Below are 15,906 nucleotides of genomic sequence, written 5' to 3'. Positions count from 1 at the left end.
ATATAAAGAAAAATAAACAAATTAACCTGCACTTACCTTTGGAAATCTTTGTGGCTGGTGTGGGAGAGACAAGAGAAAGGCAGGTTATTGTGTAGGACTATTTTCACTATCACTAATAGAACCACTGCTATCTATTGGCTCAACGGAATCTTTTTCTGCATGGGGCCCACTGAATACACTCACACGGATGTTGACTACAGTACAGTATTAATAAACTTGTCATATACTGTATTTAGTGTATGTGGCAATAAGGCAGCAGAAGAAAGGGTCTATAACTATACTTAGCCTGACCTAGAATGAAGCAATGCATTCCTAAGCTTACTCTTATATGGAAAAGCAAAGGACTGTTCACAGGTGCTTTGAAGTGACAAAAAAAAAAAAAAAAAAATACAGTAGTGCCAGTTGCGGGCACCTTCCAATATTCTGAAAAATCACTGATTTTTGCCAAACACCATGGCCTGAGACTGAGAATCCAAGCATGGGAGACAATCACCCATAATCCTGCAGCAAGAGAGAGAAAGAGAAGAACCATTGGCTCAATTGTGATCCCATGATGTTCGGCATCACATACCACTCGTATTGCAAGACATCATTCATTTATCAAGTTAAAATTTATTATAAATGTTTGCTGGTCTTGCAGAATACTTGCAAAACAAGTTACTTGCAATCCAAGGTTTTACTGTAAAAGCAACCAAACTGGCAAGGAAGAAGTAAAATTTTTGCTATTCGTAGACAACATGATACTCTATGTAGAACACTGAAAAGACTCCACCAAAAAGTTGCTAGAACTGATACATGAATTTAGTAAAGTTGCAGGATACAACGTTAACATACAGAAATCTGTCACATATCTATCTATACACCAATAATGAAGCAGCAGAAAGAGAAACCAAGGAATCTATCCCTTTTACAATTGCACCAAAAACCAAGATACTTAGGAATAAACCTAGTGAAAAAGGTAAAAGATCTGTATTCTGAAAATTACACAACACTTATGACAGAAATTGAAGCGGACACAAAAAAAATGGAAAATTGTTCCATGTTCATGGCCTGGGAGAATATTGTTAAAATGTCTACATTACACAAAGCAATCTACACATTTAATGCAATCAGTATCAAAATATCACCAGAACTTTTCACAGAGCTAGAACAAGCAATCCTAAAATTTGTATGGAAACACAAAAGATCCTGAATAGCCAAAGAAATTCTGAAAAAGAAAAACAAAGCTGGAGGCATCACAATTCTGAACTTCATACTATATTACAAAGGTATAGTCATCAAGACAGTAAGGTACTGGCACAAAAACAGGCAAATAGATCCATGAAACAGAATAGAAAACCCAGAAATTGACCCATTACTATATGGTCAAGTATTTTCAACAAAGCAGGAGAGAATATCCAGTGAGAAAAAAAAGACAGTCTCTTGAACAAGTGGTGTTGGGAAAACTGGAAAGCAACATGCAAAAGAATGAAACTTGATCACTGTTTTACACCATACACAAAAATAAATTCAAAATGGATGAAAGACCTAAATATGAGACAGAAAATCCACCAATATCCTAGAGGAGAACCGAGGCAGCAACCTCTTTGACATCAGCCACAGCAAATTCTTACCAGACATGTCCCCAGAAACAAGGGAAACAAAAGCAAAAATGAACTATTGGGATTTCATCAAGATAAGAAGCTTCTGCACAGCAAAGGAAACAATCAACAAAAATAAAAGGCCGCCTATGGAATGGGAGAAGGTAACAAGATATGCAAATGACATATCTGATAAAGGGTTAGTATCCAGAATCTATAAAGAACTTATCAAACTCAACACCCAAAAAACAAATAACCCAGTTAAGAAATGGGCAGAAGACATGAATAGACATTTTTACAAAGACATCCCGATGGCTAACAGACGCATGAAAAGATGTTCAACACGACTCATCATCAGGGAAATACAAATCAAAACCAGGATGAGACACCACCTCACACCTGTCAGAATGGCTAAAATTAAAAACACAAGAAACAACAGGTGTTGATGAGGATGCAGAGAAACTGGAACCCCTTTGCACTGCTGGTGGGAAATGCAAACTAGTGCAGCCACTCTGAAGAACAGTATGGAGGTTCCTCGAAAAACTGAAAATAGAACTATGCTGTCATCTAGCAATTACATTATCAGTTATTTATCCAAAGGATACAAAACTACAGATTTGAAGGGGTACATGCACTCCAATGTTTATAGAACATTATCAACAATAGCTATGGAGAAAGACAAAATGTCTACCAAATGATGGATGGATAAAGATGTGGTTTAGATATACAATGTAGTATTACTCATTGTATGTATATGTATATATATATATATATATATATATATATACTTATATATATATAATTATATATTATATATTATAATATATATTATATTATATATTATATATATTATTATTGTATTATATAATATATATTATATATTATATATAATATATAATATAAATATTATATATTATATATAGTATTTAAATTATATAATTATAATAATATAATAATATAATATTATATATATAATTATATATATAATATATATATTATATATTATATATATACTTATATATATATTATATATAATATATATAATATATAATTACTCATTACTCAGCCATCAAAAAGAATGATCTGGCATTGCAAAAGCATTGCTAAAAAGTTGTCATTTGCAATGATGTAGATGGAGCTAGAATGTATTATGCTAAGCGAAATAAGTCAACCAGAGAAACACAAATACCATATGATTTCACACATATGTGGAATTTAGGCAACAAAACAGATGAACATATGGGAAGGGAGGAGGAAGATTAAGAGAGGGTAATAAACCACAAGAGACTCTTAATGATAGAGAACAAACTAAGGGTTGACGGTGGGAGGAGGGTGAGTGATGGGCTAAATAGATGATGGCTTTTAAGGAGGGCACTTGTGAGAAGCACTGGTTGTTGTATGTAAATGATGAATCACTGAATTCTACTCCTGAAATCAATACTGCACTGTGTGTTAACAATTAATGTAAAAAATAAGAAGTTGTGGTATACAACGGAGTATTACTCAGCTAATATAAAAGAATGAAATCTTGCCATTTGCAAAGATGTGTGTGGAGCTAGAGAATATTATTCTAAGAGAGGTAAGTCAGTCAGAGAAAGACAAATACCATATGATTTCACTCATATGTGGAATTAAAAAAAAAACAGATGAACATGGGGGGAAAAGAGAGGCAAAGTAGGAAACAGACTCTTAACTATAGAGAACAAAATTAGGGTTACTGGAGGGGAGGTGGGCATGGGAATAAGTTAAATAGATGATGGGTATTAAGTAGGGCACCTGTTGTGATGAGCACTGGCTGTTGTATATAGCTGATGAATCACTGAATTCTACACTTCAAACTGATAATACACTGTATGTTAACTAACAAATTTAAATAAAAACGTGAAAAAGAAAAAAAATGGTGTGGGGGGAAACTGGATATTCACATGCAAAGGAAAAATGGTGGGCCTATACATACACAAAAATTAATTCAAAATGGATTACAAACTTAAATGTAAGACCAAAAAGTATAAAACTCCCAGAATAAAATATAAGGAAATAGCTTTAAGACACTGGATTTGGCAATTATTTCTTAGATATGAATCCAAAAGCACAGGCAATGAAAGTAAAAACAGAAAAATACGACTACATCAAACTTAAAAACTTCTGTGCATCAGAAGAAACACCAGAGTGAAAAAGTAACCTACAGAATAGAAAATATTTGCAAATCATATATCTGAAAAATGGTTACTATGCAGAACATATTAAAGAACTCAACCACAAAAATAACTTGATTTTAAAAATCAGCAAAGGACCTGAATAGACAATTCTCCATAGAAGATACACAAGTGACCACACAGCATATAAAATATGCTCAAAATCACTAACCATAAGAGAAATTCAAATCAAAACCATGAGATAGCACCTCACACCCATTAGGATGGGCACTATAAAGAGAACATAAAATAACAAGTGTTGATAAGGATACAAAGAAGGTGGAACCTTCTAAAATATTGGAAATGTAAAATAGTGCAGCCATTATGAAAAATGGTGTAGAAGTTTCTCAAAAAATAATAATAGAATTATCATTTAATCTAGCAATCCCACTTCTGGATTTATATCCAAAATAATTCAATCAGGATCTTGAAGACATAATTGCACACCCATGTTCACTGCAGCATTATTCACAATAGACAAAACATACAAACAAGATCAATGTTCACAGATAGATGAACAAAGAAAATGTGGTATTTACATACAGTATTATGTAGCCTTAAAAAAGGACATCTTGCCACATGCCACAATATGGATGACATTATGCTAAGTGAAATAAGCCAGTCATAAAAGGACAAATACTGTTATTCTACTCACATGAAAGACCTATAGTAATCAAATTCTAAAGAAACAGAAAGTAGAAAGATTGATGACATTAGTTGGGAGGAGCTGGGAGAGGAAATTAGTGTTTAGTAAATATATAGTTTGTGTTGTGAGATGAAAAAGTTCTAGAGATCTGTTGCACAATGTGAATATATTTAATACTACCAAACTGTACACTTAAATATTGTTAAAATGATAAATTTTAAAGTTATGTTTTTTAACACACACACACACAATCTCTTTTCCAATCCCAAGAAAATCTAGTCTTATTACTTTCCTGTATAGGCTAGGAAGGCATTTATTTCCAGCACAGAGTCACTCTTGCTAGAGGTACAGATATAGAAGTTGGCTAAAGGGTGGCTGGAGAAAAAGGAGGAAGGGAAAGACAGCAAGAAATATCCAACTACAAAAGAGAGGGAGGAAAGACAAGGCTAGAGAAGGAATAAGTGAAAAGCCAGACTTTGAAGGCCCAGTGTAAGATAAAAGAAAAAGAATTATTAAAACCCAGAACACATTTTAAGGCCAAAAACCCAAGTGGAGAAGCTGCTATGGTCTGAATGTTTGTGTCCTCCCTCAAAATTCATACATTGAAATTATAATGCCCAATGTGATGGTATTTGCAGGTGAGGCCTTTGGGAGGTAATTTAGGTCATGAGAGCAGACTCCTCATAAATAGGATTAGTGGAATTAGTGCCTTTGTAAGAGAGGCTCCAGAGAGATTCCTTGCCCTCTTCTCCCATGTGAAGGGGGAAGTAGGCAGTCTGCAACCCAGAAGAGGAACTTTACCAGAACCCAGCTATACTAGCAACCTAATCTTAGACTTCCAGCCTCTAACACTAAAAGAAATAAACTCATATTTATAAGCCACCCAGTCTCTGGGACTATATTATAGCAGTCCAAAAGGACTAAGAAGAAAAACAAAGAATCCACAGTAATATTCAGACACAGAACAAGAAGGGTAGAACAGAGGGGTAGAAAATGTTTATGGAAAAACTGCAAAGTAATGGTGTAAGAGAAACATGAGTGCATACTATTTCCTTTCCTGAGGGGAAGTCTGAGGTAGGTACTTGGTAATCTGTATACAGGAGGCTATGTAAACTTGATGATAATAGTTTGTTAAAATCATGTGATGACTTTAGCCAATTGAACTAGTTAAATGCAAAGTAGGCTTTCTATTGCCACAGGAACATACTTATGTTTAGGTTAATGGAAGAAATCAGTGCCAATTATAATAGGAGTTCATTCTTTCACACTGAGTGGTCAAGAGGTGAGGAGTAGAAATTGAAACTATAAAGCATCTTTAGCTTAAATGGCAGAAGATCTCAACAAGAGAAAAAAGCCACTCAAGAAGTTCCTGCTAAGGCCCAAGTCACTACTTAACAGAAGGTTACAATGCCATGTATGAAGGATACTATATGCCTCTTAGAGGATAGTTCCTGAGGAATCCTTGGAGGAGAGGGAAACTGTTGATATGGAAACCATTCATATGGACTTCCTCTATGCTCCATGCTGCAGGGAATCTGTGTCTATTAGTATGTAGAAACTTCTAGAAGACCTGCAATTATTCAGACCTTCCCCTTCTCTACTCATGGGCACCAGTGTCCCCTCTGGTTCTGAGACAGCGTGGTAAGATGGCTCCTCTGCCTAACATGGTTTTATACCACAGAAACCTAGGTCCCATAGCATGTGTATGTGTGTGTGCATGTATGTGCATGTGTAGAGTGGGGGAAAGAGGGAAGAAGAGAGTTGGGGGAAAGAGAAAAAAAGGGGGGAAGGGAGAGGAAAAAAGAGAAAGGGGAGAAAAAAAGGAAGAAGGAGAGAGAGAAAGAAAAAAGGAAAAGGGGAGAGGGAGAGCAAAGAGAAGGTGAGAGATGAGGAGGAGATAGAGAAAGGGTTAGAAAAGACAGTAACCATCACTAGGTACTAAATAGACTCTATTTCCCAGGCAGGCCACCCAATTGTTTTGTTGGTTTTGTACTCCTGGGCTATAGACAGAGCACCCTGACATTTATAAGATCTTTGCTTTTGGAGAAGCTGTGGACCATAAACCATATTGTTTTGTTGTTGTTGTTGCTGCTGTTGTTGTTGTTGTTGTTGTTGTTTCACTTCTCTTCTAGAAAGGGAGGAAATCAGGTACACTTCAGAGGTCTCTGAATCCATTTACTTTCTTAGTTTCCACAACTATTGGTAATAATTGGATATGCTGCAAAAATAAATAAATAAAAGATGAGACATCTGGTTCCAGGAGGACCAACAATGTGATGATATGCATCAGTTTTACACATGTCCCACATAAGCTCTGCCCTGTGTGGCATCACCTCTGACAGCAGACAGCATTCATCATTGAAACAACTGTTGCACCCTGCATATATTAAAAAAGCTTTCTCCTACTTTCATAACAAGCATCTCTGATTTAAATCTCTTCTTTAAGTAAATAAGTAAGAAAATATATAACGGGTCAAGAGGGAGAAAAGGAAAAAGTGAAGGGTAAATTAAGTCTTTTGTGTCAACACTCACAAGGTCTTTGAAGCAAATGATTAAAATGCAATGTAGGGGGCACCTGGGTGGCTCAGTCAATCAAGTGTCTGACTTTAGCTCAGGTCATAATCTTGTGGTTTGTGAATTTGAGCCCCGCATCAGGCTCTGTGCTAACAGCTTGGAGCCTGGAGCTTGCTTCAAATTCTGTGTGTCTCCCTCTCTGCCCCACTCCCCACTCACACTGTCTCTCTCTCTCTCAAAAATAAACATTAAAAAAATAATAAAATAAATTGCAACCCAGACTAGCCTTGAATATTTTCTCCTCACACCCTATTTTTCAGCACCTCTCCAATTAAAGCAAATTCAAGACTCAGAAAGGAATGCTGCATTTCACAGTCTACATTATTAAGTGCTGGAAGCACTTAAGAGTTAGAATGAACCTTTCAGATTGACACCAGCACTTCTCAAAGTATGTTCTATAAACTCTAGTCCACAGGATGTTAATAGGCATACACGCATGCACACACATACACAGTTCCATGGTCAGTTTAGGGAAATACTGGGTTTAACAAATATAAACAAGTTTCTTTATTGGAAGGTTTCTTAGAGACTTTAACAGGTGAAAATTAACTATGAATCACCACATATTCTACCTTAGATCTCTTTTTTATTTTTTTAAACAACTTATCTTGTGGACCAGTGGTCAGCAGGAACAAAGTTTAGGACATGCTGGTATAATCCAATCTGCTCATTTTACAGTGCAGGGGTTAAGAGCACAGACTTTTAGGTCACAGACTATCTGCTTCATTTTCTGGCTTTCAGAAAGTTACTTAAGCTTCCTGGGTCTTGATTTCTTTTTCTTTAAAATGAGGATAGTAGTATTGTTGTGGGTGTTAAATGAACACACAAATATGTAATATTTATGTAAAACACTTAGAATAGTGTTGGGCACATAGTAATTGCTCAATAAAAGTTTTAATATTATTTTACCCACTAGGATAATGAAGCCTAAGGTCACACAGCATGTGACCATATCACACAGCATGTGAGCATATAAGAACTGGGACCAGAACCCAGGTCTCTTGACTCCCTATCCATCCTGGGTTCCTCAAATAATAAAAAGGACTTTGAAGTTTATTGAAAAAAATCTTTCTAAAGCATATAAGTATTGTACCACAAAACCATAAAATGATATCTAAAAATATAAAAACCCTCCAAAAAAATCCCAGTGGTTTCTAGAGGTAATAGCTTAGTTGGGGTTTCCCAAGTATAAAGTGAGGTCAAAGGAGAAGGCTTTGGTGCTGAGGAAAACTATTCCAATGCCTATAAAATAGTGCCCAAAATGCCAGACCACTGCCATTCCTGGGTAGCCTCTCTCTTTGCACGGTAGTACCAGGATCCTTTCTGGATGCTCAGGAACATATCCCTCTTTGAGCCAGGCTGATCTCTGACACCTCCCAGGACTAACATATACTAAAGCCTCTACTATTGTTTGGCTCTGATGAAAGAGAAGGGAATACACAGTTATACAGTTACGAAGCACTTAATATTTGCCAGGCTCCTATCATACTTTATCTTAATCTTCATCATAGTCCCAAGAAGTAGATATTTCCCCCATTTTACAAATGAGGAAACTGAGACTCAGAACATTTGAGTGATCTTCCCAATAACTCAGAGCTAAGAAATAATACATCTAGAATTCAAACCCAGCTCTGTGTTCACATTTTTCCACTACATTACACTATTTCCTAAATTGAAGGGATCAAAATGAAGACAACTAGATTTGGACTTTTGAGAAATGAAAGGGGACTACAATCCTTGCCTCTAGAAATCACATTTACTTGATAATGAAAAAGACTTTGCCCAGTTTTATCTTGATTTATTTTGACCTGCCTCTTTCCCAAATGAATTTGAAGTAGTATATAGTAAAAAACAGATCTACAATTAGGTTATTAGAACAGAAAATCAAAGTAATGAAGAGGAGGAGGAAGCAATTACACCAAGTGCAAGTGCTAATGTAGTTACTATGACAGAACACTAAATCTGGTTATCAGTCTCTTGGCAGTCAAGCCAAAAATTATCTGCTTTTAGGAAAGTTTCATATGAATTATAATCTTGAGAGCAGGTAGGGTAGCTTGAAAAGCACTTTGTAAACAATAAAGTACTATAAAGATTTATTATTATTATTATTATTATTATTATCCAGAATAGCATTATCTGGCACTTCCAATTATTTTGGCTATTGTTTCAAAGATAATTTCACACAATTTTTCATAGTCTGAACCTGCCATGTATACTAAACAACAAAAAGACAATTCTGGCTCTGCCACTAGTTCGATGATTGACCTTGAATGAGAAACTTCACAATCTGAGCCTCAGCTTCCACATTTGAGACATGAGAGGTTTGGAGTACCACCAGATGATCTTATTTATTTCCCTCTTCATTTATTTATTTGTTAGTAGTTTTATTGAACTTACCATAAAATTCACTTGTTTTAAGTGTAAAATTTACTGATTTTTTAGTAAATTTTAAGAGTTGTATAACCATCACCACAATATGTAAGTTTAGAACATTTACATCATGCCAGAAAGAAACTGTATCCCCATTCCTCATTAAGATCATTTAACAGTTCCTTCTAACTTTTATATTCTGTGTTTCTAGACTTACAAAGCTTTAGCAGCTCTTTGCTACCTATACACTTGACCCTTGAACAACATTGGGGGTTAGGGGCACCAAACCCCACACAGCTGAAAATCCACATACAATTTTTGACTCCCCCAAAGCTTTACTACTGGAAGCCTTACCAATAATATAAACAGTTAACACATATTTTGTATGCTACGTGCATTATACACTGCATTGTTACAATAAAGTAAGCTAGAGAAAATAAAATGCTATTAAGAAAATCATAAGGAAGAGAAAATACATTTATAATACTGTATTGTATTTATCGGGAAGAAAATCAGCATGTAAGTGGACCCACACAATTCAAACCTATGTTGTTCAAGGGTCACTTGTAGAAGCTGGTTCAAGCTCCTCAGTATAACATTCAAGCCTCTACAGTCTACAACACCTATCTCTCTGTTCCTCTCACTCCCTTCCTTTGCCCTAATAAGTTACCTTCCTCTGAGTTTATGGCCCTGCAGTTCCCTCGGTAGGGAGTCCCTCTCACCTCCCCAGTCTCTCAAGAGTAAAATCCTATTTATTATTCAGACTCAGTCTAAATGCCGCTCTTGCATAAAACTTTTTTCATTGCATACTCCACACTCATCTGAAAGTAGACCTTATTTGCCTCTAAATTCCAATACCATTTCATTTGTCCGTCTCATGAAAGCTCTCACTTTCATTTGTGGATCTTATACTTAATATCTCATCATCTTATTTGATTAAGAGATCTTAGAAGGCAGTTAATTGTTGTATCTAAGATAGCTATGTATCCCTAACAACTCCCAATGTTACATTTTGTAAATAACAGCAATTAATGATGGTGATAATTGATAGCTAAATTAAGTAGCTAATTACAATGTGCCAGGCACTGTTCTAAGCATTTTTATAAATATTAACTCATTTAATTCCTATAAAAACCCTGTGAGATAGGTACTATTATTATTACCACCATTTTACAGATATAGAAATTGAGGCACAGAGAAGGTACTCACTTGCCAGGATTGCAAAATTAAGTAGCAGAGTTGACATTTGCATTCAGACACTCTGGCTTTAAAACATACCCTCTTAACCACTACAGTACATTTCCAAGCTCAATAAATAAATGAAACTCAATAAATGTTAACTGAAAAAATCCTAATTTATAAGGTTCCATCCTGGGAAGGAAAAGTAATTAAGAATTCTAAGTGCTAACTGACATAGAAGTAAAAAAGACAAATTCTGATTCAGATGGGAGAGTCACTGAACTTTTGGGTAGGCCCCAAGGTGCTACAAAAGCCACTGTTAAATCCTAAACTTAAAAATAAACTTAAAAATAGTTTCTCTCTCATGCATAGGTGGTGAGAGTGCAAAATTGGTAGTATCTACTCCAGGTGAATATCTGCATATCCTATGATCCAGAAATTTTATTCCTGTGTATATTCCAATAAAATTGCATGTAAGTATCCACCAAAAGAGTGTTATTACTTGTAACAGCCAAAACCAGAAATTCCCCAACAGAAAAATGGATAAATCACATGTGGCATGTGAACAAAATGAAATACTATATAGCAATGAGAATGATCTATAACTGTAAGGAATAATATGCATCAATCTTTCAAACACAATGTTGAGCAAAAGAGTATGTACTATATGAATCCATTTATATTAAGTATTTAAAAGGGCAAAACTAATCTATTCTGTTAGAAGCCAGGATAGTGGTTACCCTTGGAAGGAGTATGGAGTAGAAGAGGAATGAGGGAATTTCTAGTAATGTTCCGTTTCTTGATCTGGGGGCTGGTTACATGGGTGTGTGCCATTTGTGAACATGTATGGAGTATAAATTTATAAACTTTTCTGTATATGTTACATTTCAGTAGCTTTTGAAAATATCTTTCGAAGAGAAGAAAAAGACAAGAGCCAAAACTAAAAGTCACTTTTGCACTTGACATATAGAACTAATGACTGACATGCTCATGGTTATCTCTTTGTCCTAAAATGGACAAATGTCTCTCCCTTTTGTGGATATAATGAGTTAATTAGAGAGGCCTTCTTAATCCCTAGCCATTAGTGCAACCCTAATCTTTCCCAGACTCATAATAATAAAGAAAAAACACAGATTTGTGGCAGCATACCACTTGTGGGAACTCAGCTCTGCTGGATACCAAATGGAATGTCAGTTTTATTTAAAGAACTAAGTCTTCATTTGGAGTTTTTATTTGTATTCCAAGAGTCACAATACTATCTGCAGGACAAATGGAGTCTGGCAATGATGCCAACTAAAGTTTTCTCAAGCATTAACCCCATCTCCACAACAGTCTGAAACTGAGCACACCTATCTTTACCAGGCAACTCACTTCACCTCTATGGTTCTCAGTTTCCACATCTGTAACACAGGAATAATAATAGTACCACCCATATAGGTTGATGTAAGGACTGAAGACCTATTTCATGTAAAGCATTTAACAAAGTACCTGCTACATAGTTAAATATTCAATGTATTACCTGCTATTATTATTTTGATACAGGTGGGATAATGGCATCTTCTCCCTTACCATACAGCTAGCCCAGTATATACTTTTAATCTCCCAACATGAAGATTTTAATATTCTAACACTCAAGCACAAGGGCAGTTCATTTAATATTTTAATATTTTAACACTCAAGCACAAAGGCAATTCTGCCTCCCTGCTCTCTCTCAGGTCGAATCAGAAAAAGGGAGTAATTTTCAACTAGGCAAGTAGGGTGGCCCAAGGTTAAGTGGGTTGGGAAAAGAGGGAGTTTGGATAGCAGAAACCCCTTTGCTTTGATGATGCTACCTTCCTATATCATGCCAGAGAATCTGGTGCAGATGACATGACCTGTAGAAGAAGGAACCCAGAAAAAGGTAGGGCTGGATACTATAAGGGATGTGATTATGTTCAACAGAGAAAGGACCTAAAGAAGGAAAGGAGAGGTTTGAAAGTTATATTTCCCATTTTGCCCATCAGACAACATAATAATCTTTTTTTTTAATTTTTTTTTAATGTTTATTTATTTTTGAGACAGAGGAAGACAGAGCGTGAACAGGGGAGGGTCAGAGAGAGGGAGACACAGAATCTGAAGCAGGCTCCAGGCTCCGAGCTATCAGCATAGAGCCCGATGCGGGGCTTGAACTCACGGAGTGTGAGATCATGACCTGAGCCGAAGTCGGATGCTTAACCAACTGAGCCACCCAGGCGCCCCCATAATAATCTTAAATTAACATTTTTCTAGTTACAAAAAGCTTTCACACACATCTTTTTATTTAATCCTCACAACCACCCTGTGAAGTGTGCAGAGAAAAATTTCATTATCCCCATGGGTACAGGAGGAAAGAAAGGCTCAGAGAACTTAAATGATTTGCCCAAAGTCATCAGCTGGTCGCTGGGGGGACAAGCATTCTAATTCAAGTGCTCTGGGTTAAAAAAACATGCCTTTTCAATTAAAACATAGGGGACTTTTTAGTTTTTTTAAGCTTTTATTTATTTTTGAAAGAGAGAGAGAGACAGAGCATGAACGGGGGAGGGTCAGACAGAGAGGGAGACACAGAATCCGAAGCAGGCTCCAGGCTCTGAGCTGTCAGCACAAAGCCCGAACATAGTAGACTTTTATGTGAACTTCAGTTAGCCTGGACCAAGTCTGTTATGATTGATAGAAAAAAATAAACAGAGAATAATTGTGAACTCTTTCTTCCCTGACCCTCAGTCTCAAATAGCAGAAAAGAAAACTGACAGGAAGGAGATGGAGTTGGAATAGAAAGAGGCTAGCACTGGGGAGGGAAGAAGTGGGATCTAGAAAAAAAGTAGAAGCGGCTCTAACTGGAGATTGGCTGTAGGCCAAGCAGGTGCCAACAGGTCTGTTGATGCCACCTCTTGGGTTTTTCCTCCTGGTTGAGCAGGGCCAGGTCTACTCTGCTACACCTTCTTCCTTTACCTATAGCCCAGCTTGGGCTGGAGAGATACTGTATCTCCCAAAACCCACAAACGCATACCGGGGAGCTGGATCAGGGGCAGCGGTGGTGATCAACGCAACTGTTGGGACAGGTCAGGGACAGAAGTCAAGAGGAAGGTAGGAAAACGCCAGATAAAGGAAGTAACTATCCGGAAGGCGATGGCATGTGGGGTATTTAAGAAAGGCAGTTACAAGCATGGCGAGTGTGTTAAGAGGCGGGCATAAGGGGGTGTATGAAGTGACTGCTGGGGTGCCGAGAGGAAATGAGGCAGGCAGGCACGCACCCCGCGTCGGGTGAGGAGACGGTTGATGCAGACCACCTCTCCTCCGCGCCGCCGCCCAAAGGCCGGCCCTGAGAAGAATTCAATTTGGTTGAAAGGGGGGTGTGAACCGAGTAGGAGAACGCGGGTCCCAGCGCGGGAAGAGGGCGTCAAAGAACACCCAGAAAAGGTTTGAGAAGGCTCTAGGCTGGAAAGTTAAACAGAGCTCGCGGCCCCCAACCTCTCCTAAATCTCCTTACCTTGGGCACCGTGATATGTTCCACATTCCCACCACCTGAAACACTCAAGGCTCCCGTTGCCGCCACCATTCCTTGCCCAACCCGGGGTCCTGCTGGCGGTATCCCAGTCACGTGATTATCCTATCGCGACACTTCGTCTGTGGCCTCCCTCGCCATTTTGCTTCCTGGCAAATGCCCTTTGTTTAGGGAGCTGACCTTTTTCTTTGGGCTTCAAGTTTGGTCCAGCAGTTAAGTACCAGATTCGAGTACTGCCACCATTCTCACACCCCTTAATGCTATCAGGATCACAGGCACCGATATAATTCTACTATTCTCTAATGTTAACAGTGATGACACCCTGCAGAGATAGCAGGGACATTCCCATGCTGGCAACTGGGTTTCTAAAAAGCTGCCTAGCTATGAGACCTTGGACAAGTCACCATAGAACACTTTCTAAAATGATGTGTAAGTATATCCTCCTCCCACTCCCCTCTTTTACTAGTCTACTATCATTAAGTTAGTTAAGTCCTGGACTATTGCAGTAGCCTCATAACTTTCATCAGCACAGATGTGGGAAAAGGAAAAAAGGCCCACCAGACCACCAGACAGGTGCAGTCATTCAGTGGTATTCTCTGAATCAGACTTGTGATGGAAAAAAGAACAATCTGGGAGTTGGAAAACCTGATATATTATAAATGTTTATTAGTTGTCTCCCCATTTAGGATGTCAGCTTTATGTGGCAGGAATTTTGCTCACTGCTAGATCTCCAAAGTCAAGAAAAGACCTGGCATAGAGTAGGTATTTAATATTTGTTACATAAATAAATTTTCAAAGCCATCCCATATTTTATCTACCATTAACTTCAGCCATTCACCCTAACATTTCCTCTTTATGGCTAATTGATGTCATATCAGAGGAAATTAAGGCACAGACAGTAACTTCCCAAAGGTTGTAGAAAAGTCAAATTGGACCCCCACTAGAGTAGAGACAGCCTGGGGTAAGAGGGAAAACATGAGAAAAGAAAGTATTAGACTCAAAATATTTTCAGTGAAAGGATACTATTATCATCTATTTTCTGTTTGTCTCCCCCATTATGATGTTTTCCATGAGGTTTTTCTATGTTCACTACTGTATCCCAGTGCTTAGAAAAGTACTTGCACGTAGTGAATGCTTGATAAATACTTGCTGAATGGCAAGATAGGAATGAATAATTCTAGACTCACAGCTGGTGTGGACTGGAAGATAAACTTTCTGGAGGGAAAGAATCTGGAGGCAGGGAAACCATGAGGAGGCTATTGTGGTTTCCCAAATAGAACTGGTGAGTCTGTGGGATTTTTGACCTTGTACCTAAAGCTCAGGCCTCAGGGAGATCAACCAACATCTGAAATGCTAGTTGCTGCAGCAAATCTTACTTGTCCTGCTTTATAACCAAACGTCCAACTATATTTTTGTCATAGACTCTAAGTCCAAAGTTCTCTTTTGTCTAACAAAAGAGCGGATGCAGGATTAAAAAGAGATGGCTAATGTCTGGGGAAAAGACAAGAGCCCCGAATAAGGGTCCTTGCCCCATATTTATTCAGATCAGAAGGCTTGCAAATGTGATGGGCATGTACAAAGAGACAAAGAAACTAGGAACATTAACTTGTGGATGTGAGGGGAAAAGAGGGATTTTGAAGATATACAGTGTTTGGAGTTTGGGTCAATATAAAACAAATTCCAGGCACCGGACAGATGGGTATATGGATGTTAACAGCAGACAGGAGGTGAAATGCCTGTTTATCTTTGCCATCCTAGGGGATGAGACAGACAGGGGGAACAACCTCAGGGTTAACACGACACCTTTTCTTTTTTTTAACCATCTCCGATCTGGGCTGCTTT

At 37.6% G+C, this 15,906-nt stretch overlaps 1 protein-coding gene across 1 annotated transcript in view; it reads right to left on the bottom strand.

The window, feature by feature from the left end:
* Positions 1–2,282, bottom strand: part of ASB12 (ankyrin repeat and SOCS box containing 12) — a 132,508-nt gene extending 130,226 nt beyond the window's left edge. Inside the window, exon 1 of the mRNA XM_081792929.1 lies at positions 37–2,282. The gene's annotated coding sequence lies outside the window, so the exon portion shown is untranslated. The remainder of the gene's footprint in view (positions 1–36) is intronic.
* Between the last annotated feature and the right edge of the window lie 13,624 nt (positions 2,283–15,906).

Source organism: Panthera onca, chromosome X, assembly GCF_046562875.1.
Source record: "Panthera onca isolate mPanOnc1 chromosome X, mPanOnc1 haplotype 2, whole genome shotgun sequence".
Classification (NCBI taxonomy): Eukaryota; Metazoa; Chordata; class Mammalia; order Carnivora; family Felidae; genus Panthera; species Panthera onca.
Note: the sequence above shows the minus strand (reverse complement) of the source record. Positions and strands in the feature narration are given on the sequence as shown.